Raw genomic sequence first — 4611 nt, 5'->3', positions numbered from 1 at the left:
TCTGCGGAAGCCGGCCGGAAGTGGCGCGAGGGAGCCTTTTACGGCTGGCCTCGCGGGCTGCTTCCGCCCGCCACTTACGGCCGTCGCCGGGAAACCCCGGAAGTGAGGGCACAAGGCGGGAGGGAAGAAGCCGCGCGAGGCCGGGCGCGCAGGAGGGGCCAGCGAAGTGTACGCGCAAGGGCTTTCTCGCGCATGTGCGGAGTGGGCTGTTGTCGTGCGACGCCCAGGAGCTGCTAGAACTGAGCGGACGGCTGTTAGCCGCGGCCGGGGCGTTTTCTCAGCTCAGCGTTGCAACCGGAAGGCTTGGCCGGCCTCGTTCTCCGCGGGACTAGGGAGCCTGGGGTGTTCCTGCCCCGGTCAAGGCCTGTTTCCTCCTCGCGGGGCGGCGGTAAGGAAAATACGAGGTGAGGTGCGTCTGGGCGGCTCCTGGGCCGCGACGCCTGTCACATGCTCCCGGGGCCGCCCGGAGGCAGAAGCAGAACCGGGAGGCTATGGGCTTGGCGGGGATGTAACTGAGCTTATTGAGGTTCAAAAGAGCCTCCCGCTCGATTTCTTTCTCTCGATCAAACGTTTTGATAAGGAAGACTTTAGGGCGAGCGGACCCCACCCGCACCCCTGCCGGCCTCAGACTGAGTGCGCCTCTTTGGGGCTCGTGTGGCTTCTGTGCAGTCATTCAAGCAGCGGGGAAGGAGTGAGCGTCCAGGACCTACGGGTGCTGGGCCTTCTACACTGCGCGTCCGGAGGGCAGGGCGCCATCCTGCAAGATGCATTTACGTTGCATCCAAAACGATGATGGTAAAGATAACGCATGCTAATTGTGGGGAAAATTAACAAGCCGCAGCAAACATTAGGGAAATGTAGACTGTGGACTTGCCCCGTAATGTGACTCTCGCCGTTAACATTAACACTTTAGTTGGCTATACCTCTGTATTTTATGAAAATATATATCTTTGTGTTTTAGATACATTTCTTTTTTGTTGCTACGTAACTTCTGACGCTTATGGATTGTCTCCTGTACGTCAGATATTGCCTTAGACCAGAGGCTGGCAAACGTTTTCTATAAAGGGCCAGATAGCAAATATTTTAGGCTCTTCTGGCCAAGAGCCAAAATTGAGGCTATTGTGTAGTGCTTATATAACCAAAGAGAAAAATGTCCAGAACACTTTTTATTGGTGGAATATAAAATATAGCAATTGAGTACAGTTTAAATAATTTAGGTCTAATGAGAAGAATGGAATGCTTTTCTGGGGATTCCAAGTCAGTCTTTCCTGTCATCAATTGATTGCAAATGTTCACCTGTAAAGACCATTCTTGGTTCACAAAAAGGCAGGTTGGGGCTTCCCTGGTGGTGCAGTGGTGGAGAGTCCGCCTGCCGATGCAGGGGACGCGTGTTCGTGCCCCGGTCCTGGAAGATCCCACATGCCGTGGAGCGGCTGGGCCCGTGAGCCATGGCCGCTGAGCCTGCGCGTCCGGAGCCTGTGCTCCGCAACGGGAGAGGCCACAACAGTGAGAGGCCCGCGTACCACAAAAAAACAACAAAAAAAGGCAGGTTGGATGTTGCTTGTGGATGAAACAATGAACAAGTCAGACCTAAGTTCTTGCTCTCATGAGCCCACGGTCTGGGTAGGCAGAGAGACCCATAGATCAGTAAACAAATATATCATCTCAAAGGTGTTATTGAGGAAAACAGAGGGTGCTAAGACCATGATAAGGGAGGAGGGTGGTGCCTACACTGATAGGGTTATCTGAGAAGGCCCTTGGGCGGTGAGGTTTGCACTGAGATCCCACTCCGGAACCAGCTATGTGAACAGTCCAGGCAGGGGGAATGTTCTGTTTAGTAAATGCTCAGTAATCTGGATAGTGTGATTTTTCCATGCCAGTAAAGAACTGTATCAAGAAGCTTTAACTTCTGATCCACCACGGATAGATTTCAGAGATAGCACTCGTTTTTGTGAGTTGAAGATACACAGCACTTATCAGATTCTTAACGGGATCTGTGAACCAAAACACGTTACAAATCTGGTCATTTTTAATGACTGCATAGAACAATGTGGTGTGGATTTACCATAATTTTTTGAAGCCAGACACCATGGAGTCTCTTGAGTTGGTTCTACTTTTAAACCACTATTAAAAGTTTTAGTGTATACATAGATCTTGTGGTCAAAGGGTTTGCACTTTTAATGCTGACGTTGCTCAACTGTCCACCAGAAAGGTTGTACACCCATGACTACTGCTATCATACATTCATCTCATAGTGTTTAAAATGCCATTTGAGACTGGATATGTAAGCATCACAAGGCCTCCCCCAGGCTCCTTTCAGTGGGCCAAATCAGAATTCGTTGGTCAGGAGAAAGCAGTAGAGAGAGTTGCTAGAAGTAGAGGCTCCTGCAGACCGACATGGTCTCCAAGGACCTGGGAACAAAACTCTTAAGTAAGCAAGTAAAATGCACCCCCCTTGGTGAGATGAACTTGCTGAGGGGCCCACCTAACAAGGAAAAAGGAAAGAATTTAAAACCCACACGCATACCCACTTCGGTCCTGCAAATGTGCTGTGAGGAATTTATCCTAGATTAGAAGCATGTGCAACATTGTGCGCTGCAAACTCATCCCATTAAAATAGTATTTAATGTGCAGCAGTAGGGGTTGGTTAATTGTAGCACATCTTATAATACCATGTACACAGACAGAATCAAGGGATATTTAGTAACAAGGGAAATGTTTCTAGCATATTTTTTTAAAGCAGTTTACAAAATAATATGCACAGTATGCCAGTTTTGAAAAAAGTGCATATATCCTCTCCAGCGGCAACTGCTGTGTCCAGCTTCCTGTGTATCTTTTCAGAAATAAACTATTCACAAGCACCTTTATATATCTCAGCAATATATTTTGGAAGTTGTTCTTTATCCCATTCTTTTTGACATCTGTATAGTCTAGATAATTTTTTGGCTTTAATAATTTTTTTCTAACTTAAAAAATATATAGACTATAAAAATATATAGACCAGAAAAGTTGTTACTAAAAAAAGTAGGGGGTTGACTGAGGAAATCTAGGCCCATCTAGACCTATGGTCTCAGTAAAGCAAAGCTTGGTGTGACTGTCACCTCATCTGCAGTAACTGAATCCCATGTGATCAACTAGCTGAAGCCATGGCAGGAGGAATGTCCTGTGGGAACAGAGAAGGTGGTCCTGTCCTGTCCTAGACATGAGCATTCCTTGGGCCTGATCATGTGTTACCAAACGAACTTCTGGTCACAAAGGAGCTGCCCTGGGGAGAGAAAGGAGGAGTCCAGTGTCTGGGAGCAGACATCCCTGAGGAGGGGTTCGGGCTCTGGCATCTGAGCAATGAGGCTGTCCTTAAACCTGGCCCTGCCTGACTTATAAGGCAGTGACACCATCCCCAGCAGAGCCTCTTGAGGCCCTGCTGGAACCACAGCAGACAACTGCAAAGTGGCTTGGGTCATCTGGACATCAGGGCTCCTTCAGGGTCTTACTTTAGCAGTGTGGCCGAGGCAACTGAATTGAAAGGATCCCCTTTGATTGCACCAGCTCCTCTTCGGAGTGTATGACAAACGTGAGGAAAAACAAAACCACTCACTTCATTGAGGCTGCTTTGCAGGGCAAAGGGCCCTGGGCTTGGAGTCAGACACTTGGGTTCCAGGCGTGTTCCATGGGCCAAGCCTGACTTTCTCTGTTGCCATTTCCCTCTGTAAAATAGGGCTAATACCTGCCTCTTGGGTCCTGATAGTTAAACAAGCATATATAATATAAAATGTGCAAATAAAATACTCCGTGAATTGAAAATGCAAGCCAAAACATTCCCATATGCCGCTTGAATAATTACCCTGTACTTCCTTTAGCATTTTCTGCCCCGCCTCCAACACAGCACTTGTGTGCTCCTTAGTCACACATCCATAAATTAAGCTGAGTGCTCTGAGGGTAGAAGGCTTACGTATCTGTTTCCTGTACTTGGCACAATATGGCAGTTTTGAAAAAAGTGCATATATCCTCTCCAGAGGCAACTGCTGTGTCCGGCTTCCTGTGTATCCTTTCAGAGATAAACTATTCACAAGCACCTTTATATATCTCAGCGATATATTTTGGTGCTCAGTAAATCACTGAACAAAAGGATTATGAATTAAAAGGATGTGGGCACTTGTTTTAGGAGAAACTCCTACCCATCAACTGTGATTGAAGGAAATTGTCTGTTGGGAGTGGTTTCTGAGTAGTATGGGGGGAAATGGGCTTGGAGGCAGACTTCAGTGTGATCCTGGACAAATGACTTAACCCCTCTGGGCCTCACAAGGTGACGAGTAATCCTTTGTGGATTGTGTGTGAAAAGCCCACACGTAGCAGGTACTCTGTTGTTCCTCATACAGATGTAAGCACAGCTCTCACAACATTCTTGGATTTTCCATGTTATTCTGTTCAATAAAGGCATGTCATTAACTGTTAAGCTGTGATTCTAGTTTTATCCTACTGGCTCATGAATTCACAAGTCACGTGTTTAAATTTTGGCTTAGAAAAGATAAAAAAGTTGCAATACACCTGAATGTGGGAACCAAGTTGGTTTGCTCTTTCTGCCTCTTACATGTTTTGTTGCTGGGCACACTG

Source organism: Delphinus delphis, chromosome 3 (genome assembly GCF_949987515.2).
Source record: "Delphinus delphis chromosome 3, mDelDel1.2, whole genome shotgun sequence".
NCBI lineage: Eukaryota > Metazoa > Chordata > Mammalia > Artiodactyla > Delphinidae > Delphinus > Delphinus delphis.
Note: the sequence above shows the minus strand (reverse complement) of the source record.